Source organism: Bufo bufo, chromosome 6 (genome assembly GCF_905171765.1).
Source record: "Bufo bufo chromosome 6, aBufBuf1.1, whole genome shotgun sequence".
NCBI classification, from domain to species: Eukaryota; Metazoa; Chordata; class Amphibia; order Anura; family Bufonidae; genus Bufo; species Bufo bufo.
This window is the reverse complement of record NC_053394.1, coordinates 228,016,333-228,040,704: the sequence shown is the minus strand read 5'-3', so window position 1 is coordinate 228,040,704 and position 24,372 is coordinate 228,016,333.

The window sequence follows — 24,372 nt, the reverse complement described above, 5'->3', positions numbered from 1 at the left end:
AATGCACACAACTGCTGCACAACACTAATACACTATAATATACTTTCTATGTTAGAAAGTATACACTGCGTGCAGAATTATTAGGCAAATTAGTATTTTGACCACATCATCCTCTTTATGCATGTTGTCTTACTCCAAGCTGTATAGGCTCGAAAGCCTACTACCAATTAAGCATATTAGGTGATGTGCATCTCTGTAATGAGAAGGGGTGTGGTCTAATGACATCAACACCCTATATTAGGTGTGCATAATTATTAGGCAACTTCCTTTCCTTTGGCAAAATGGGTCAAAAGAAGGACTTGACAGGCTCAGAAAAGTCAAAAATAGTGAGATATCTTGCAGAGGGATGCAGCACTCTTAAAATTGCAAAGCTTCTGAAGCGAGATCATCGAACAATCAAGCCTTTCATTCAAAATAGTCAACAGGGTCGCAAGAAGCGTGTGGAAAAACCAAAGCGCAAAATAACTGCCCATGAACTGAGAAAAGTCAAGCGTGCAGCTGCCAAGATGCCACTTGCCACCAGTTTGGCCATATTTTAGAGCTGCAACATCACTGGAGTGCCCAAAAGCACAAGGTGTGCAATACTCAGAGACATGGCCAAGGTAAGAAAGGCTGAAAGACGACCCCCACTGAACAAGACACACAAGCTGAAACGTCAAGACTGGGCCAAGAAATATCTCAAGACTGATTTTTCTAAGGTTTTATGGACTGATGAAATGAGAGTGAGTCTTGATGGGCCAGATGGATGGGCCCGTGGCTGGATTGGTAAAGGGCAGAGAGCTCCAGTCCGACTCAGACGCCAGCAAGGTGGAGGTGGAGTACTGGTTTGGGCTGGTATCATCAAAGATGAGCTTGTGGGGCCTTTTCGGGTTGAGGATGGAGTCAAGCTCAACTCCCAGTCCTACTGCCAGTTTCTGGAAGACACCTTCTTCAAGCAGTGGTACAGGAAGAAGTCTGCATCCTTCAAGAAAAACATGATTTTCATGCAGGACAATGCTCCATCACACGCGTCCAAGTACTCCACAGCGTGGCTGGCAAGAAAGGGTATAAAAGAAGAAAATCTAATGACATGGCCTCCTTGTTCACCTGATCTGAACCCCATTGAGAACCTGTGGTCCATCATCAAATGTGAGATTTACAAGGAGGGAAAACAGTACACCTCTCTGAACAGTGTCTGGGAGGCTGTGGTTGCTGCTGCACGCAATGTTGATGGTGAACAGATCAAAACACTGACAGAATCCATGGATGGCAGGCTTTTGAGTGTCCTTGCAAAGAAAGGTGGCTATATTGGTCACTGATTTGTTTTTGTTTTGTTTTTGAATGTCAGAAATGTATATTTGTGAATGTTGAGATGTTATATTGGTTTCACTGGTAAAAATAAATAATTGAAATGGGTATATATTTGTTTTTTGTTAAGTTGCCTAATAATTATGCACAGTAATAGTCACCTGCACACACAGATATCCCCCTAAAATAGCTAAAACTAAAAACAAACTAAAAACTACTTCCAAAAATATTCAGCTTTGATATTAATGAGTTTTTTGGGTTCATTGAGAACATGGTTGTTGTTCAATAATAAAATTAATCCTCAAAAATACAACTTGCCTAATAATTCTGCACTCCCTGTATTATATCACACCCCTCTGTATGTCACACCTATCGATAACACAACTATACCAGTTCTTAAAAGGACTTTTGTGGCCCTATAAGCTAGCGTTTGGTGTCCCTAACAGTCTGTCCCTGCTCCACACAGCAACTTCTCCCTACACTGCCAAAAGACTGAATGTAAAAGGGTGGCCAGATCGGGTTTATTTATAAGGTAGGGGGTATGTCCATGTGCTAAATCGTCTCAATTGGCTGTCCTGTACCTTGGCTGTCCTGTACCACCTGATGGATGTGTCATGTGTCAAAGTTCTTCACAATGTAAAAGAATATGGCACCGGCGGACGTTGCAATATGTTCGCCCGTTCGGCAAACCGCAAACGAGCAAAGTTCGCCGCGAAACGACCGCAGGGCAAACCGCAAGGCAATCTCTACTTGACAGTAGTTACAGCTACACGCGTCGGCACTGCCGTGCACTTTTGAAGACACCGACAAGCTCAAGCACTGGCCAACCTTCTGTTCTACATATGTGTGCAGGGCTTTTGCAAAAACATAACAAAAAACTGGTGATTTTACCCCCAACACTCTGCACTAACTGACTGCTATGGCCGCTGCCTCCGTGAACCCCTGCACCACTACTTTCCAGGCAGGCAGACTCCTGCAAAGCAGGTGGTCTACCCCGGGCACTTTTGGCTCCCTACCTCTCACTGCTGCCACCCTGCTGATTCCCGGCCACGCTACCGACTTGCTGGCTCCACCGCTGCCACACGCGCAAGCTGCCACCCTCTTCTCTCGATGATGATGAATCCCCTTCGTCACCCAGCTCCCAATTACGATCGGCTACATCATCATCGAGTACTGTCAGCCCGTCACTGATGTCCTCCTCAACGGTCTCTGAGGAAGGGGCCTGACAACTCGCAACACCAGCTCCCACTCCACTCTCCTTATCACTACTTGCCCGCCTACCGAAGGAAGCGGCGGATGTCTCCTCCAGATCTTGGCAGAGCAATAGCTGCTGACTGTCCTTTAGTAGCTCGTCCTCGATGTATAGAAGAGCTGAGCCCACAGCATATAATTCTTCTATGGCTAAGGGAACAGAAAAGGACAGAGGCAGGTTGAGGACAGGTGAGCGCTTCCAGGCCATGCCAACTACGGTTTGTGTCTGAAGAACCCACTGACTCTTCACTGGGGGTGGTTGATGTAACTTCGGACAAAGTGGATGACTGAGTCAATCATTCAAGAACTGCTGGGTTGCTGGTCACGACATGACCTCTAGATAACACCGTGAACTCAGGCCTCTCAAAGTGACCCCTGTAGCCACGCCCCCTTACCCTGCTGTGACCTGTGCCTGCACCAGAAACATTTAGGCCTCTGCCCCTCCTTTGTGTAGGACCTGTCACTTCTCTGTCTGACATACCATTAGATCAAATAAATAAATAAAAAGGAAATTAATACACCCCAAAAAAGGCTGTCATTTTCTCACTGCACCACACAATGGCTAATAAGCCTGATTTTTTGCACTAACAGACATCCAAAAAAGGCTTTAGAACATATAACTGCACCGCTGAACGGCAAATACTTTTTGTTTTCCACCAATACACGCCAAAAAAGGCTTTAAAAGATATAACTGCACCGCTTAACGCCAAATAAGCACTTATTTTTTTCCACTCATACACCTCAAAAAAGGCTTTAGAACATATGACTGCACAGCTGAACGGTGAATAATACTTTGTTTTCCACAGGTACACTCCAAAAAAGGCTATAATTTTCTCACTTCACAACACATTGTCTAATAAGCCCTTTTTTTTGCACTAATACACATCCAAAAAAGGCTTTAGAACATATAACTGCACTGCTTAATGGCAAATAAGCCCTTATTTTTTTCCACTAATACACCCCAAAAAAGGCTTTAGAACATATAACTGCACCGCTGAAAGGCAATCAATACTTTTTGTTTTCCACCAATACACGCCAAAAAAGGCTATAATTTTCTCACTTCACCACACATTGTCTAATAAGTAGAGTTGAGCGGACACCTGGATGTTCGGGTTCAATGGGTTCGGCCGAAATTCCCAAAAAAGTTTGAGTTCGGGACCCGGACTTGACCCCGAACCCGAACCCCATTGACCTGAACTTTTGAGCACTAAAATGGCTCTAAAAATGTCATGGAAAGGGCTAGAGGGCTGCAAATGCCAGCAAAATGTAGTTAAGAGCCTGGCAAGTGCTCTGCAAACAAATGTGGATAGGGAAATGACTTTAAATAACATAAAATACGTAAAATAAATAAATTATTATCTTGATCTAAGAGGACGAGGTCCATATGAAGTAGGAGGTTGAGGAGGCAGTGGATTTGGCGGTGTAGGTGGAAGCGGCGGTGGAGAAGGTAGCCAACACTGTTTTTTGGTTTAATTTATTTATTTATTTTAAATTAGGGTACACCCCAAAACATTGGGAAATATAACCTGTGATTACCCCCTCCAGCCGTGCTAAACAAACGTTCAGACAATACACTGGCTGCAGGGCAGGTAAGCGCCTTCAAGGCGTAAAGGGCAAGCTCAGGCCATGTGCCCAATTTGGAGACCCAGAAGTTGCAGGGGGCAGACCAATCAGTCAGTTTGTGTAGATGTGTGCAAACATACTGCCCCACCATGTCGCATGTCCCCGTGATATTCACGATCCAACTGGATGTCTGCTCTATTAACTTTCGATGTTCTTTTCTCTGCCTACCATGTTAATCACGGATAGCGGCAAATCAGGGTTTTACACTGGAGAGGGAGCTTGAGAAAGAGAGAGACCACATCCCAGGGAGGTCAATGCATGAAATTTAATAGTGATTGAGCGGAAATGTGGGAGAAGCTATTAAAACGGAAGAATTGAAGGAAAGGAGAGGGTGCATGTCAATTACCCACTCCCGACTCGGGGAGGTAGTGACGATAAATAACAATACAGGACTCTTAAGATGCCCTCTCATTGGAATGATTAATAAATAAATTATAGGGAATGTCACTGAGGTATTTAGGATTTGAAAACGTTAGCCAGGAGAGGCCCTGCTGCCGCTTTGTTGACTCTAGATAACTTCTGTCTGATCGCACGTCCCTGGGACGTCCATGATCCATTTGGATATCTTCTCTATCAACTTTCAATGTTCTTTTCTGAGCCTATTATGTTGATCACGGTTATCAGCGAATCAGGGTTCCACGTCGGAGAGGGAGCGTGAGAAAGGGAGACCTCATCCAAGGGAGGCCAATGGCTGTAATGGGATGGAGCGGAAATGTGGGACAAGTTATTAAAACAGAAGGATCGAATAAAAGGGACAATTAAAGACAAATTTTAGAAATTTAAGTCCCTGTCACCTACGCAGAGCAGAGGTTTATTCACGGCAAAAATTGTAAAAATGTCACCCAAGAATGTAACAGAAAAATTTGTGAAATTTATTAACCTGTCTACTAGGTACAAGTGAAACTCGAAAAATTAGAACATCATGCAAAAGTCCATTGATTTCAGTAATGCAAATTAAAAGGAATTGCATTAATGCAGCTTAAAATTTGAATTTTATGAAAAGGTTCAATATTCTAGGCTCAAAGTGTCACACTCTAGTCAGCTAATTAATCCGTACCCCCTGAGCAAAGGGTACCTCAAAATTGTGACTTTGGGGTTTCATAAGCTATAAGCCATAATCATCCAAATTATAACAAATAAAGGCTTTAAATATCTCGCTTTGCATGTAATGAGTCTATCTCATATGTTAGTTTCACCTTTTAAGTTGCATTGCTGAAATAAATGAACTTTGTGCGATATTCAAATTTTTTGAGTTTTACCTGTATATCAGGGTATATCACAGCCAAAAATTGGTGAATTTCACCTGATAATGTAACAGACAAATTAATGATTTTTTTTTTACCTGTCTACTAGGTAGAGCAATGGTATATCACACCCAAAAATTGGTGAATTTCACCCGAAAATGTAACAGACAAATTAGTGACATTTTTTTTTACCTGTTTACTAGTTAGAGCAATGGTATATCATACCCAAAAATTGTTGAATTTCACCCGATAATGTAACAGACAAATTAGTGATTTTTTTTTTACCTGTCTACTAGGTAGAGCAGTGGTATATCACACCCAAAAATTCGTGAATTTCACCCGAAAATGTAACAGACAAATAAGTGATTTTTTTTTACCTGTCTACTAGGTATAGCAGTGTTATATCACACCCAAAAATTGGTGAATTTCACCTGAAAATGTAACAGACAAAATAGTGTTTTTTGTTTTTTTTTACCTGTATGCTAGGTACAGCATTGGTATATCACACCCAAAAATTGGTGAATTTCACCCAAAAAAGGTAAGACAAATTAGTAATTTTTTTTACTTGTCTACTGGCTAGAGCAGTGGTATATCACACCCAAAAATTGGTGAATTTAACCCGAAAATGTAACAGACAAATTAGTGAAATGACATAAAAAAAAAAAAAAACTTGATTTATGAGGTGAAGGTCCATATGGAGTAGGAGTTTGAGGAGGCGGTGGACGTAGCGGTGTAGGTGGAAGCGGTGGTGGAGGACGAGGTAGCCAGCACTGGCTTTTGGTTTTAATATTTATTTAATTATTTTTTTTAATTAGGGTACACTCCAAAAAGGTGTGAAATATCCAAAATACAAGAATGAGCAATTGCGCTGTAGTATAACAATGGCTGGTTAAGGCCAGTATACATGTTTATTCTACACAAGGTACAGACAAGTCCTGTGGGATATATGCCTGGTTCATTTTAATGAACGCGAGCTTGTCCACATTGGCTGTGGACAGGTGGCTGCTATTGTCTGTGATAACGCCCCCTGCCGTGCTAAACACACGTTCAGATAATACACTGGCTGCAGGGCAGACCAGCACCTCCAAGGCGTAAAGGGCAAGCTCAGGCCATTTGCCCAATTTGGAGACCCAGAAGTTGAAGAGGGCAGATCCGTCATTCAGTACGTGTAGGTGTGTGCACACATACTGCTCCACCATGTTGGTGAAATGTTGCCTCCTGCTAAAATGTTCCATATCAGCTGGTGGTGCTGGTTCTTGTGGTGTGCTGACAAAGCTTTTCCACATTTCGACCATGCTAACCCTGCCTTCTGATGTGCTGGCGGTGCCCCAGCTGCGTTGGCAACCTCTTCCTCCTCCTCTGCCTTCGCCTTGTGCTTCTACTGTGCCCTTGTTGTCAGGTAAGAATGCCACCAGCAGCGCGTCTACCAGCATGCACTTGTACTTGCGCATCTTACGAGTACACTCCAGTGACGGATTTAAGAATGGTACGTTGTCCAGCAGCGTGGCCACCCAGTAATCAGCGCAAATTAGAATGTGGGCAACTCGGCGGTCGTTACGGAGACACTACAGCATGTAATCGCTCATGTGTGCCAGACTGCCCAGAGGCAACAAAAAGCTGTCCTCTGTGGGAGGTGTATCATCTGTGTCCTTTGTATCCCCCCAGCCACACACCAGTGATGGCCATGAGCTGGTGTGGGTGCCACCCTGCTGTGAACATGGTTCCTCCTCCTTCATCTCCTCATCCTCCACCTTGTCATCCTCCAGAACTGTGCCCTGGCTGGACAATTGCGTACCTGGCGTTTGTGGGTGCAGGAACCCACCCTCGGAGCCACTTGTGAAAGACTGACCAGAAACCCCATGAAATGATCTCTCTTTCTTGATGATCTGGCTTTGGTGTGCTACATAGCAAATATATTCGTTATTTTGAATATTATTATATATATTTTTTTTCAATGTGTACTGTTATTCCACTTCGGGATACTCCTCCCCGACAAGCGTGCCCTTTGAATATGACAAATATTCAAAAAAACTAAGTTATAGCAATATAGCGAATATATTCGTTATTTCGAATATTCATCTTTTTTTTTTCAATGTGTACTGTTATTCCACTTTGGCATACTCCTCCCCGACAAGCGTCCCCGTCACCATGGGAACGCCTGTGGGTTAGAAAATACCATCGGATCTGAGTTTTCCCTGAGATCGTGAAAACTCAGACTTGATGGTATTTTCTAACCCACAGGCGTTCCCATGGTGACGGGGACGCTTGTCGGGGAGGAGTATGCCAAAGTGGAATAACAGTACACATTGAAAAAAAAAAGATGAATATTCGAAATAACGAATATATTCGCTATATTGCTATAACTTAGTTTTTTTGAATATTTGTCATATTCTAAAACAAGAATACAGTATATTGCAATATGGTGAATATTCGTAAAATACACATATAGACTGCAATTTAGGTAATATAGTGCTATAAACTTTTTTTCATAGTTGTAATTTTTTTATCTTATGAACTTCAGATTTGAAGAAAAATTACAACTTTGAAAAAAAAAGGTTATGGTATTATATTAGCTAAATTGCAGCCTATATGTGTATTTTATGAATTTTTGCTATATTGCTATATATTTGTTTTTTTTAGAATATTCGTCATATTCTAAAACAAGAATATATAGCAATATATCGAATATTCGCTAAATACAAATAAAGAGCAATTTAGCTAATATAGTGCTATAATCTTTTTTTATAGTCTTATTTATTTTTTCTCTTCTGAACTTCAGATTTGGAAAAAATTGACACTATTAAAAAATATATATTATAGCACTATATTAGCTTAGCTAAATTGCTCTGTATTTTCTCTAATATTCGCCATTTTGCTATATATTCTTGTTTTAGAATATGACGAATATTCTTAAAATGAATATATAGCACTATATTTACTGCTATATATTATTTTTTAATCAACTTCGCATTACGCGATTTTTACAATTTAGATTAATCACAAACGCGAAAATAATCTCAAATACGAATATTTGCAAATATGAAACGAATATTCTAGCGAATATTCACGGAATATCGCAAATTTGATTATGGGACCTGCTGCTCATCACTAAACAGCACCACTGAATGGCTAATAAGCCCTTTTTTCCCACTAATACACCCCAAACAAGGCTTTAGAACATATAACTGCACCAGACGAGGGCTAATAAGATGTACAAATGTTTCCTAGTAAAACACCCTATAAATGGCTTTATTATACAGCACATGAAACCCAATAACAAGCAAGGTTTGCTGGAATTACAGACGTATCTTCTATTGCAAACCTGAAATGAGCAGCAGTATAATGGCAATTTGGATCCCTAGTCAGTGCAGCAAGGTGTAATATGATTGTTCCTGTATTGGACCCTATTCTCCTTTTATACTGTGTAATAATTCTCCCTATCCTTTCTCTACACTTCAAACGATCTTTCCCTGAACTTCTATTCAGCAAAATAAAAGTTTTCAAGTCTTTCCTAGCACTTTCCCTAGCGCCTGCTAACGTCTCTTCCTGCACTAAGTACGCTGGAAAATGGCAGAATCTAAGATGGCTGAGGCTATTTATAGGGCTGTGACATCACAGGGCTGGCTGCTGATTGGCTGCATGCATGGCATTGTCGGTGATCCCTCGTTCCCAGAGTTCTTTTCTCCATGTCCAAACCTGTGCAGCAGCCATTTTAGGAAAAAATTTGATTTGTTACCACGAACAGTGAGGAAATTCGGATTCGATACAAATCACATTTTTCCTGAAATTCTCATCTCTAATCTCAATTATACATACGTATGTGCCCTTTTGAGACAAAAACATAAGAAGTTCCCTTTTGATATGGAAAAAAAATGGGAAGAGGTGTTGGTACCAATGCAGAAAACTGAATGGGATAAGATTTTCTGAAATATAAAAGGGATTTTGTAAAACCTAGCACATAGATTGATGCAGCTCTATGTGATACATCGTTTACATTATTCTCCAGCAAAATTACAGTAGTATATAGGACTAATATATTTAAATGTCTTAATTGTAGGGAGCAGGGAACAGATGATGTTCACTTGTTTTCGATATGTAAGCCCATCAAAGATTTTTGGGGTGAGATTTTGTTGCTAATGGCCATTATGTATAAAAATAGATATTCCACGCTCTTTCACACTTTGTTTATTGGGTCAGATGATGTCACTACCAGAGCTTTGGGACGTTCTCACAGCTCTGTTTCTCCACCCCTGTGATGATGTCACTACTAGAGCTGGGAGGCGTTCTCACTACTCTGTTTACTTCTGGTTTCTTTCACCACAGCTGTCCTTCATGTGTTTGATTTCCCTCTCTTTATATCACCCCTCCTCCTATGATAGGATGTGGATTATAGTTCTCACTTCAGTTGTGGCTCTTGCTTTGGTTTCTTCACTTGTAGCTATCAGTCCACTGGACCTGTCTTCTGCTGCAGCTAGCACTCCGGATTTTGCCAGCCTGTCCTTGGATCCGTCTTCTCTGCGGCTACAACACCTTCAGCTAAGTCTGCAGACATTGTTGTATTCCTGTTTGTTTTCTGACTGGATCTGAGGTGGCCACGGTTCCCTCCATATACTGAGTAGGGCACTGGTGGCCGTGCCCCTTCCACTATTGTAGGGGTTACAGGGGTCATTAGTCTTAGGCACGTGGGCATGCCTCGTTCCGCCTTTTGGATCCGGGCATGTGCTTTAGCAGAATAGGGAAAGCGTTGAGGGTCGGACAGGGGTCACCCTTTATCCTCCCTAGTTCTGGGTCCAGTCAGTTGCTCTGTACTGTGAATTACTATCGTTGCTCACATACACCTGTGACAGATGAATGTTATCCTAAAAGTAAGAGAACAGATAATAGTTGGAAAATTGCTATTTCAGGCAAGAAGGTGTATCGCTAAGAACTGGATCCCGGATAATGTTTCAACAATTGAAATGTGGGTGAGGATAGTTAATTGTACAATTCTCTGTGTACGACTTAACAGACTGAATAAAGGATTAGATCATTTAGAATGATGTGGAGGAAGTGGGTACGTGAGAGGATGGGGTTAGGAAACAGGACAGATATAATAGAATAGGGTGAAAAACTATTATTATTATTATTATTATTATTATAATAATATTATTATTTAATTTTATTTTTATAATTTTATTTTTTCTGAAATTTTATTAGAAATAAAAACCAAACAATTTTTTTCCATACAAAATTGCTCAACGGCATTATTAATTTTCTTCTTTTTATACCTTAATGCATACCTCGCAGTACACGCCCCAACCCTCCCTCCCCTTACGATGAGTCTCCTATCCCCTCCATCAACAAGGACGGAGAGGGGATAGCGATGGGGTAAAGGCAGGAAAACATAAAACTTCTAAATCCCCCATACCTTATTCCATCTCTGCTCAATATTTCTTTGTTTATATAGGATACTTTCATATCTCTTAATCTTATTGAACAAATTTAGCCAAGTATACACACTAGGAATATTTTGTCAGAACCAAACTCGTGCAATTAAGATTCTCCCCAAAAACATTATTTTAATCAAGAGAAACCTTTTATACCTATTGCAATTAACCTGGGAGAGATCACCGAGTAGCCAACATTCTACCGTGTATGGGATCACTACTTTCAGTTTTTGGGTAATAAGTTTAGCAATTGCCCCTCAATATTCTGTTAAAAGTCCACATAACCAAAACATATTTAAATAGTCAAGGTGAATCACACCGTGGACAATTAGAGGTATTTCTCAAACCACGTTTATTAAGCCATACTGGCGTGACATATATTCTATGTAATATATTAAATTGCACAGACATGATTAAAATTGTGAGACACTAATCTTTCCCAATTATCTAATTGGTTTATTAAGAAGTTTAGCCCCCCAGGCCCTTTGTCCAGGGGAGCCTATATTATTAAATAGTGCTTCCAATAAAGTTGATAGATCTTAATCTTCTGACCCAGATCTCTCGTCAAATCATTTAATGGTGTAGAAGTGTCTATGGCTAACAGAGATGTCCCCTTTACAGTAGAGAATGATGAACATAACTGAATATACCTAAAACAAGATAAGTTAATTAATTGCTCCCTTTTAACCAGCTCCAAGAATGGAAGTATAGCTCCATCACCCACCACTTGTGCAACATATAGAATATTATATTTTTGCCAATAATTGTCTCCGGCTAATTCATCTAGCTCTTGTAAAAAATGATTATGCCAGAGGAGCATGCAGTAGAGAGATCCCTTTATTCCTAACCAACCTCTAATAGTACCCTACGTCTTAGTAAATAACTTTCTAGACTCCCTATAATCATTTTGGGCACTGAATAATCACCCAGATTCCAATAGCGTAAACATATTATCATGTGAGGATCTTCTCAGCAGGGTCCTACAGAGTGGAGTTTCCTTCCAAATGGCAATAAAGCCATAGCTGTGCAGCTATAAAATAGCCCTTAAAATAGGGAAGGTTCTGCCCTCCCTTTTCCATCAGCTTATAAAGATATTCCAGTTTAAGCCTTACTCACTTCCCATAAGTAGAGTTGACCGGACACCCGGATGTTCGGGTTCTACGGGTTCGGCCGAACTTTGGAAAAAAGTTTGAGTTTGAGACCCGAACTTGACCCGAACTTGAACCCGAACCCAAACCCCTTCGAAGTCAATGGGGACCCGAACATTTGAGCACTAAAATGGCTGTAAAAAAGTCATGGAAAGGGCTAGAGGAAAGGGCTAAATAACATAAAGTACATAAAAAAAATAAAATAATAATCTTGATCTAAGAGGATCAGGTCCATATGGAGTAGGAGGTTGAGGGGGCGGTGAATGTGGTGGTGTGGGTGGAAGCGGCGGTTGAGGAGGAGGTAGCATACACTGGTTTTTGGTTTTTTATTTTTAAAATTAAGGTACACCCCAAAACATTGGGAAATATAACCTGTGATAACCCCCTCCAGTCATGCTAAACACACGTTCAGAGAATACACTGGCTGCAGAGCAGGCCAGCACCTCCAAGGGGTAAAGGGCAAGCTCAGGCAATGTGCCCAATTTGGAGACCCAGAAGTTGCAGGGGCTGACCCCTGTCAGTCAGTTCATGAAGGCGTGTGCACACTTACTGCCCCACCATGTTGCACGTCCCCGTGATGTTCACAATCCAATTTGATATCTGCTCTATCAACTTTTGATGTTCTTTTATGCGCCTACCATGGTGATTACGGGTGGCGGGGAATCAGGGTTCTAGGCTGGAGAGGGAGAAAAAGAGACTAAATTTAAGGGAGATAAATTTATTTTAAAAAATTGGTATTGAGAAGAAATGTGGGAAAAGTTATTGAGGCGCAAATGTGGGACAAATTACAGAAGTCCAAATGTGGGCCAAAAGAGTCAACCGGAATTGTGGGAAAACCTATTGAGGCGCAAATGTTGGCCAAAAGAGTATAGTGGAAATGTGGGACAAAGTATTGAAGCTTAAATGTGGTAGAACTTGTTTAAGTTTAAGCATTAAATAAAAGGAGGTGGCGCGCATCAATTAAAGAAGCATTTCAGAAATTTTATTCCGTGTCACCTATGCAGAGCAGGGGTTTATTCACGTCTAAAATTGTATAATGTCAACCCAAGAATGTAACAGAAAAATTACAGAAATTTATTAACCTGTCTACTTAGTAGAGCAGGGGTCTATGACAGAAAACAATTGTTTATTGTCGCCCAAAAATGTAAAAGAAAAATTATTGAAATTTATTACGCTATCAACAAGGTAGAGGAGGGGTATATTACACCCAAAAATTGGTGAATTTGACCCTAAAATGTAACTTACAAATGTTATTATTTTTTTTACCGGTCTAATAGGTATAGCAGTGGTACATCACACAAAAAAATTGCTGAATTTCACCAGAAAATGCAACTGCCAATTTTTTTTTATTTTTTTTTTACCGGTCTACTAGGTATATCAGTGGTACTTCACACCAAAAAATTTTTGAATTTCAACTGAAAATGTAACTGACAAATATATATTTTTTGTTAACCGGCCTACTAGGTATAGCAGTGGTACTATACACCCAAAAATTGGTTAATTTCACCAGAAAATGTTAATGACAATTTATTTTATTTTTTTAACCGGCCTACTAGGTATAGCAGTGGTATTATACACCAAAAAATTGGTGAATTTCACCCGAAAATGTTAATGACAATTTATTTTTATTTTTTTAACCGGCCTACTAGGTATAGCAGTGGTACTATACACTAAAAAATTGGTGAATTTCACCAGAAAATGTAAATGACAAAGTAGTGAAATGATATAAAATAAAACACGTACAGCTCGTGCTTTGCACTTAAATGCCTGGTCATGCAGGTTGTGCTCAGGTTGAGAACGTTAATGCATCCCTTCAGGCTCTGATTGCACAGCATGCAAACCACTAGTGTCTTGTCATCAGTACATTGTCTGAAGAACTGCCACACCAGGGAAATCCTTGGAGCTGGCTTTGGTGTGCTCGGTCCCTTGCTGCGGTGGGCAGTAGGAAGCATACTGTCTAGAGGATGGCTGCTCCGCTTTTGCACCCTGCTCCCTCTTCTGCTGTGCTGGTGGCTCTGTGCGACCAACGCCTCTTCCTCCGAACTACATTGGTCACTCGCATGACCTTGATTCCATGTGGGGTCGAGGGTATCATTGTCCTCAACACCATTTTCCACTTAGTCTTCACCCCTGACTTCCTGTCACGGCGGACAGGATACAAGATACACAGAAAATAAACAAACAAGTGTCTAGGCAAGAAGCTGGGGATAAAGGTCACCTCCTGACAAATCCCTACCAGCTTTCCCTAGACTACTATGCCCACGTTTAGACCCTGATGGTGGGAATAACGTGTCCTCGTGCCTAGGCTGAAGATACCCTAAGATGGTGAAAGGGGGAAAGAGGCAGCCTGCTCCCTCAGAACCTGGAGGGGGCAGGCGTCTCTCTAACAGCTTAGACAGACAACCACAAGAAAACAAAAACCAACTTAGCTTTACTGAGCAGGAACAGCTAATCCTTCCTTCCTTCCTCTGAGCCAGACAGAAGCTTTAACCCACAAAGGACATTGGGAATGGGCGTAATTTAAACTCAAACCAACGATCACACCCAGTGCACCTGAAGGGAGGCGGATATAGCTCAACTCCAAAACAAAACAAAACAAAAAGGCTACACACGAGCTGCTAACCTGGCAGACCTCCGCACATAGCCTGAGCAGGGCATGACAGTACCCCCCCTTCTACGGGTGACCTCCGGACACCCCGGCCCAACTTTATCTGGGTGGGATCTGTGAAAAGCCCTCACCAGTTGGCTGGCACTAACATCCACAGCCGGAACCCACATCCTCTCCTCAGGGCCGTATCCCCTCCAGTGTACCAGATACTGAAGGGAACCCTGAAGAACTCTTGAGTCGAGAACCCTGGAGATCTCAAAATCTAAATTTCCATCAACCAGAACAGGGGGAGGAGGCAATGGCGATGGTTCCACCGGTTTCACATATCTCTTCAGTAAAGACTTGTGGAACACGTCATGGATCCTCCAAGTCTGCGGAAGATCCAGACGAAACACTACTGGATTGACCACCGCAGATATTTTGTAAGGTCGAATAAATCTTGGACCCAGTTTCCAAGATGGTACTCTCAGTTTAATATTTTTAGTAGACAACCACACCAAATCACCCAGACACAGGTCCGAACCAGTCACACGTCTCTTGTCAGCCATTGCCCTATACCTCTCACCCATCTTCTCCAAATTCACCTGTATCCTCCGCCAGATAGAAGACAAGGCAGAAGAAAATCTCTCCTCCTCTGGCATCCCAGAGGAACTAGTCCCAGAAAAGGTACCAAACGGAGGATGAAAAACGTATGCGCCAAAAAATGGCGACTTACCCGTGGACTCCTGCCTATGGTTATTCAAAGCAAACGAAAGTTAAATGCCAAGCAGAGAGCAGAACGCCCTCCAAAACCTGGAGACAAACTGCGTGCCCCTATCAGAAACCACATCCGAGGGAATGTCATGCAATTTCACGATATTATCAACAAAAATCTGAGCAAGAGTCTTGGCATTGGGCAGACTGGCTAACGATACAAAGTAAGCCATTTTACTAAAACGGTCAACAACCACCAAAATTACTGTTTTCCTGGAGGAACTCGGCAGATCCGTAATAAAGTCCAAAGACAAGTGTGTCCAAGGACGAGACGGAATAGACAAAGGAAGAAGTGAACCAGCAGGTCGATTATGAGCAATCTTTGACCGTGCACAAGTTTCACAAGCTGCTACGTAATCCTCAACACTCTTACGTAACCCGGGCCACCAGAACCTCCGGGACACAAGATCAAAGGTGGACTTACCACCAGGATGTCCAGCAAGGACAGTATCGTGATGTTCCTTAAATACCTTGTATCGCAGTCCATCAGGAACAAACAACCTCCCTGGGGGACAAGAACCAGGAGCCCCCTCCTGGACTCCCAACACCTCCATCTCCAATTCGAGATACAGAGCGGAGACCACCACCCCATCAGCCAAAATCGGAGCAGGATCCTCCGAATCACATCCCCCAGGAAAGCTGCGAGACAACGCATCTGCCTTGACATTTTTAACCCCCGGGCGAAAAGTAACCACAAAATTGAACCTGGTAAAGAACAGTGACCATCTGGCCTGTCTAGGGTTTAGACGCTTGGCAGATTGCAGGTAAGCCAAATTCTTATGATCCGTATATACTGTAATGAGATGAGACGCCCCCTCCAACCAGTGACGCCATTCCTCAAAGGCCAATTTGATGGCCAGCAATTCCCTATCTCCTACATCATAATTCCTCTCGGCGACCGAGAGCTTCTTGGAAAAAAAAAGCACACAGAACCCATTTGCCAGGAGATGAACCCTGCGACAGCACTGCTCCAACCCCCACTTCTGATGCATTAACCTCCACCACAAATGGCTGAGACACATCGGGCTGCACCAAATGGGAGCAGACGCAAAACATTCCTTAATTTTCAAAAAGGCCTGCAATGCCTCATCCGACCAGACAGAGACATCGGCGCCCTTCTTAGTCATATCGGTCAGAGGTTTCACAATGGTAGAATAGTTCAAAATACATTTTCTATAATAATTAGTAAACCCCAAAGCTTTCTGATTCTCCAGTCGGTCCCATTCCAGAACCGCCCGGACCTTTTCGGGATCCATACGAAAACCAGAGTCAGAAGGCAGAAATCCCAGAAACGGAAGCTCCTGCACAGAAAACACACATTTCTCCAAATTTGCCATATAATTTATTCTCCCGAAGGATTGTCAAAACCTGTCTCACGTGATCCTGATGGGTCTTCAGATCAGGAGAGTAAATTAGAATGTCATCCAAGTAAACTACCACGAACCTCCCCACAAAATGATAGAAAATGTCATTGACGAATCGCTGAAAGGCATAACCAGATTCTCGAAATGACCCTCGTTCGTGTTGAAGGCCGTTTTCCACTCATCCCCTTCCTTGATTCTGATCAGATTTTAGGCCCCTCTTAAATCCAACTTGGAAAATACCTTGGCTCCAACAATCTGATCAAAAAGATCGGAGATCAAAGGAAGGGGATACGAGTCACGGACCGTAATACGGTTCAATTCCCAGAAATCCAAACAAGGTCTCAGTGATCCATCCTTTTTCTTTACAAAGAATAAACCCACTGCCACCGGAGACTTAGATGGCCTAATATGACCTTTTGCCAAACTCTCGGCAATATATTTCCGCATGACCTCTCTTTCAGTTTGAGAAAGATTGTAAAGCTGAGACTTTGGCAATTTAGCCCCTTGGATGAGATTAACTGGACAATCATAGTCACGATAAGGGGGCAATTCCTGAGCCCCACCCTCCGAAAAGACATCCGCAAAATCTGAGAGATACTGAGGTAAAGCCGTAGTAGACACACCAGAGATAGATGTACCAAGACAATTGTCTGAACAAAATTCACTCCAACCAATGATCTGTCTTGCTTGCCAATCTATAATTGGGTTATGTTTTGTCAACCACGGTAAAGCCTCATGCACACCACTATATTTTTTCACAGTCCGCAAAACGGGGTTCCGTTGTTCCGTGATCCGTTTCCGTATTTTTTTCCGTGTGTCTTCCTTGATTTTTGGAGGATCACCAGACATGAAAAGTGAAAAATGAAAAAAATCTAAGTCAAGTTTGCCTTGAAAATGATAGGAAAAAAACGGACACGGATCAAGGATGCAGATAACAATCTTGTGTGCCTCCGTATTTTTTCACGGACCCATTGACTTAAATGGGTCCGCGAACCGTTGTCCGTGAAAAAAATAGGACAGGTCATATTTTTTTCACGGACTGGAAACACGGATCACGGACACGGATGACAAACGGTGCATTTTCCGAGTTTTCCACGGACCCATTGAAAGTCAATGGGTCCGCAGGAAATCACGGAAAACGGAAGAACAGACACGGATGCACACAACGGTTGTGTGCATGAGGCCTCCTAACCCTAAGACTATAGGAGCGGGCAAGTCCTTCATGACAAAACAAGACATGATATCAACATGTGAATCACCCACCCTTAGGCCTCATGCACACGACCGTTGTGTGCATCCGTGGCCGTTGTGCCGTTTTCCATTTTTTTTCGCGGACCCATTGACTTCCAATAGGTCCGTGAAAAATTTGAAAATGCACCGTTTTGCAGCCGCATCCGTGATCCGTGTTTCCTGTCCGTCAAAAAAATATGACCTCCCCCGGCCACCCCCCCTCCCTCTATTGTAATATCATTGGTGACCAGTGTGCGGCCCCCCCTCTATTGTATTAATATCATTGGTGGCCAGTGTGCGGCCTCCCCTCCCCCCCGATCATTGGTGGAGGCGGAGATTCCGATCGGAGTCCCAGTTTAATCGCTCTGGGGCTCCGATCGGTAACCATGGCAACCAGGACGCTACTGCAGGCCTGGTTGCCATGGTTACTTAGCAATATTACAATATTAGAAACATCATACTTACCTGCTGGCTGCTGCGCTGTCTGTGTCCGGCCGGGAGCTCCTCCTACTGGTAAGTGACAGGTCTGTGCGGCGCATTGCTTAATAATCTGTCACTTACCAGTAGGAGGAGCTCCCGGCCGGACACAGACAGCGCAGCAGCCAGCAGGTAAGTATGATGCTTCTAATATTGTAATATTGCTAAGTAACCATGGCAACCAGACCTGCAGTAGCGTCCTGGTTGCCATGGTTACCGATCGGAGACCCAGAGCGATTAAACTGGGACTCCGATCGGAATCTCTGCTGCCACCAATGATCGGGCGGGGGAGGGGGGGGAGAGGGGAGGCCGCACACTGGCCACCAATGATATTACAATAGAGGGGGGGAGGGGGGCCGACGGAGGCCGCACACTGGCCACCAATGATATTACAATAGAGGGGGAAAGGGGGGGGCGCACACTGGCCACCAATGATATTACAATAGAGGGAAGGCCGGGGGGGCCTGCACACTGGCCACCAATGATATTCAAACTGGGGAGGGAGGGGGGTCTGCCCCCTGCTGCCTGGCAGCCCCTGATCTCTTACAGGGGGCTATGATACGCACAATTAACCCCTTCAGGTGCAGCACCTGAAGGGTTAATTGTGCTGATCACAGCCCCCTGTAAGAGATCAGGGGCTGCCAGGCAGCAGGGGGCAGTCATGTACACAGTTCGTAGTATATTCTAACTAGAAGCGTCCCCATCACTATGGGAACGCCTCTGTGTTAGAATATACTGTCGGATCTGAGTTTCACGATGTTACTCAAATCCGATGGTATATTCTTACATAGAGGCGTTCCCATGGTGATGGGGACGCTTCAAGTTAAAATATACCAACGGATTGGAGAAAACTCCGATCCTATGGTATATTAACTCCTGACTTTACATTGAAAGTCAATGGGGGACGGATCCGTTTGAAATTGCACCATATTGTGTCAACGTCAAACGGATCCATCCCCATTGACTTGCATTATAATTCAGGAAGGATCCGTTTGGCTCCGCACGGCCAGCCGGACACCAAAACGACTTTTTTTTTCATGTCCGTGGATCCTCCAAAAATCAAGGAAGACCCACGGACGAAAAAACGGTCACGGATCATGGAAAAACGGAACGCGTTTTTGCGGACCGCAAAAAAAAAACGTCGTGTGCATGAGGCCTTAACAGAATACCATGAGCAATATGAGTGAGACTCCTTTGAGAAAGAGGGGAAGAATCAATTGCGAAAACCGGAATCTCTCTTTCTTATGTGCAAGTACTTAGACCCAGATTTTGAAGAAAAAGCAAATCAATAAGGTTTACGCTAGCACCACAGTCAATGAGTACTTCAACAAAAAACATTCTTGAGTCTAGCGCCACCATAGCTGGAAGGAGAAAACAAATATTACAGGGAGCTTGAATACCTGCTTGCTCCACCACTCCATTCACACTGCCAAGAGTCAGGGATGTTAAACCTCTTTGTGATTCTTTCTCATCAACATGCGGTTTAACAAAAGGACAAGCAAAAATAAAATGACCACTTTTTCCACAGTAATAACATAGCTTATGCAACCTCCTAAAGTTCCTATTACCAGAACTTAAAGACACCTGACCCAACTGTATGGGTTCCTTCCCTACCCCTGAATTACATGTCATATTACCCTGGGGAACCGGTGAGCCAAAACCACTCACAGAAGGGATCCCTCGCACAGAAGGAACTTTACACCTCTCTCTAATGCGTCTATCTAACCGTACTGCCAAAGACATAGCATTCTCTAATGTATCCGGGTACTCATGAAAAGCTAGTGCATCTTTCAATCTCTCAGATAACCCCTGACAAAACTGACTATGTAACGCGGGGTCATTCCACTCTGACTCAGTAGCCCATCTCCTAAACTCAACGAAGAAAGCCTCTGCAGTATGTTCACCTTGTAATAAATTACGCAATTTAGATTCCGTCATTGAGACCCGATCTGGATCATCGTAAATAAATCCCAAGGCTTTAAAAAATTCTTCCACCGACCGGAGCGCCAGAGAACCGGACGGCAGAGAAAAGGCCCAGGATTGCGCGTCCCTTTTAAGCAAGGAAATGATTATCCCTACCCTCTGACTCTCATCACCAGACGAAGATGGACGCAGCCGAAAATACAACTTGCATGACTCTTTAAAGCGGATAAAGTCATCTATACCCCCTGAAAATCTATCAGGGAGAGTGACTTTAGGCTCCCCATACATTTGACTTCCTCCTATTGCACCTGATGCCAGAGCATTCTGACACCGTGTGACCGAATTACGCAGATCCGCAACCTCTAGGGATAATCCCTGCATGCGATCAACTAGCACCTCAATTGACTCCATCTCAAAACCCATAAGAAATGGTAGTCAAGGTATTGGCGGGTTATAATGTCACGGCGGACAGGATACAAGATACACAGAAAATAAACAAATTAGTATCTAGGCAAGAAGCTGGGGATAAAGGTCACCTCCTGACAAATCCCTACCAGCTTTCCCTAGACTTCTATGCCCACGTTTAAACCCTGATGGTGGGAATAACGTGACATCGTGCCTAGGCTGAAGATACCCTAAAATCCCTAAGATGGTGAAAGGGCGAAAGAGGCAGCCTGCTCCCTCAGAACCTGGAGGGGGCAGGCGTCTCTCTAACAGCCTAGACAGACAACCACAAGAAAACAAAAAACAACTTAGCTTTACTGAGCAGGAACAGCTAATCCATCCTTCCTTCCTTCCTCTGAGCCAGACAGAAGCTGTAACCCGCAAAGGACACTGGGAGTGGGCGTAATTAAAACTCAAACCAACGACCACACCCAGTGCATCTGAAGGGAGGCGGATATTGCTCAACTCCAAAACAAAACAAAAAGGCTACACACGAGCTGCTAACCTGGCAGACCTCCACACATAGCCTGAGCAGGGAATGACACTTCCTTGTCGGTCTGCACAATTTCGAATCCCCCAGCAATTGGCACCTGTGTTTTGTCATCATCCGAGACGTGCTGCGATGGTCCTCATAAGTAGTCATCTTGAAAAAAAAGTGGTTGGGCATAGGTGCACTCAATCTCTTCCACTTCTGGGCAGGGCTAGGTGGATGGCCAAATGACAGATTCAAGCCCCTGTATGTAGGGGGGTATCTCACACAGTCTGAACCAGTGTAGGCCAGAAGTAAATATATCTTTGCACAAAATGGCTGTATTTCAGATTGCTGTATTTCAAATTGCTGTATTTCAAATGGCTGAATCAAACCCCTTTATGTATAGGGGGATCACACACGCCCTGAACCATTGTAGGCCTGAAGTAAATACATTTTTGCACAAAATGGCTGTATTTCAAATGGCTGAATCAAACCCCTGTATGTATAGGGGGGATCACACACGCCCTGAACCAGTGTAGGCCGAAAGTAAAAATATATTTGCACAAAATGGCCGTATTTCAAATACCTGATTCAAACCCCTGTATGTAGGGGGGTATTTCACACGTTCTGAACCAATGTAGGCCTGAAGTAAATATATCTTTGCACAAAATGGCTGTATTTTAAATGGCTGTATTTTAAATGGCTGAATCAAACCCCTGTATGTATAGGGGGGATCACACATGCCCTGAACCAGTGTAGGCCTGAAGTAAATATATATTTGCACAAAATGACTGTGTTTCAAATGGCAGTATTTCAAATGCCTGATTCAAACCCCTGTATGTAGGGTGGTATCTCACACGGTCTGAAACAGTGTAGGCCTGAAGTAAATATATCTTTGCACAAAATGGCTGTATTTCAAATGGCTGATTTAAACCCCTGTATTTATAGGGGGCATCACACACGCCCTGAACCAGTGTAGGCCTAAAGTAAATATATCTTTGCACAAAATGGCTGTATTTCAAATGGCTGTATTTCAAATGGCTGAATCAAATCCCTGTATGTATAGGGGGGATCACACACGCCCTGAACCAGTGTAGGCCTGAAGTAAATATATCTTGGCACAAAATGGCTGTATTTCAAATGGTTGTATTTCAAATGGCTGAATCAAACCCCTGTATGTATAGGGGGGATCACACACGCCCTGAGCCAGTGTAGGCCTGAAGTAAATATATATTTCCACAAAATGGATGTATTTCAAATGCCTGATTCAAACCCCTGTAAGTAGGGGGGTATCTCACACGGTCTGAACCAGTGTAGGCCTGAAATAAATATATCTTGGCACAAAATGGCTGTATTTCAAATGGCTGTATTTCAAATGGCTGAATCAAACCCCTCTATGTATAGGGGGTATCACACATGAACTGAACCAGTGTAATACTGAAGTATATATATATATATATATATATATATATATATATATATATGCACAAAATGGCTGTATTTCAAATGCCTGATTCAATCCCCTGCATGTAGGGGCGTATCTGACACGGTCTGAACCAGTGTAGGCCTGAAGTAACTATATCTTTGCACAAAATGGCTGTATTTCAAATGGCTGAATCAAACCCCTGTATGAATAGGAGGGATCACACACACCCTGAACCAGTGTAGGCCTGAAGTAAATATATATTTGCACAAAATGGCTGTATTTCAAATGCCTGATTCAAACCCCTGTATGTAGGGGGGTATCTCACACGGTCTGAACCAGTGTAGGCTTGAAGTAAATATATCTTTGCACAAAATGGCTGTATTTCAAATGGCTGAATCAAACCCCTGTATGTATAGGGGGGATTACACACGCCCTGAACCAATGTAGGCCTGAAGTAAATATATATTTGCACAAAATGGCTGTATTTCAAATGGCTGTATTTCAAATGCCTGATTCAAACCCCTGTATGTATAGGGGGGATCTCACACACCCTGAATCAGTGTAGGCCTGAATTAAAAATGTATTTGCGCAAAATGGCTGTATTTCAAATGGCTGTATTTTAAATGGCTGAATCAAACCCCTGTAGGTATAATGGGGATCTCACACACCCTGAATCAGTGTAGGACTGAATTAAAGATTTCTTTGCACAAAATGGCTGTATTTCAAATGGCTGAATTAAACACCTGTATGTAGGGGGGTATCTCACTCGCCCTGAATCAGTGTAGGCCTGAATTAAAGATTTCTTTGCTCAAAATGGGTGTATTTCAAATGGCTGTAAATCAAATGGCTGAATCAAACCCCTGTATGTATAGGGGGGATCACATATGCCCTGAACCAGTGGAGGCCTGAAGTAAATATATATTTGCACAAAATGGCTGTATTTCAAATGCCTGATTCAAACCCCTGTATGTAGGGTGGTATCTCACACGGTCTGAACCAGTGAAGGCCTGAAGTAAATATATCTTTGCACAAAATGGCTGTATTTCAAATGGCTAAATCAAACCCCTGTATGTATAGGGGGGATCACACACGCTCTGAACCAGGGTAGGCCTAAAGTAAATCTATATTTGCACAAAATGGCTGTATTTCAAATGCATGATTCAAACCCCTGTATGCAGGGGGGTATCTCACACGGTCTGAACCAGTGTAGGCCTGAAGTAAATATATCTTTGCACAAAATGGCTGTATTTCAAATGGCTGTATTTAGAATGCCTGATTCAAACCCCTGTATGTAGGGTGGTATCTCACACAGTCTGAACCAGTGTAGGCCTGAAGTAAATATATCTTTGCACAAAATCGCTGTATTTCAAATGGCTGTATTTTAAATGGCTGAATCAAACCCCTGTATGTATAGGGGGGATCTCACACGCCCTGAACCAGTGTAGGCCTGAAGTAAATATATATTTGCACAAAATGGCTGTATTTCAAATGCCTGAATCAAACCCCTGTATGTATAGGGGGGATCTCACACGCCCTGAATCAGTGTAGGCCTGAATTAAAAATGTATTTGCACAAAATGGCTGTATTTCAAATGGCTGTATTTTAAATGGCTGAATCAAACCCCTGTATGTATAAGGGGGATCTCACACACCCTGAATCAGTGTAGGACTGAATTAAAGATTTCTTTGCACAAAAT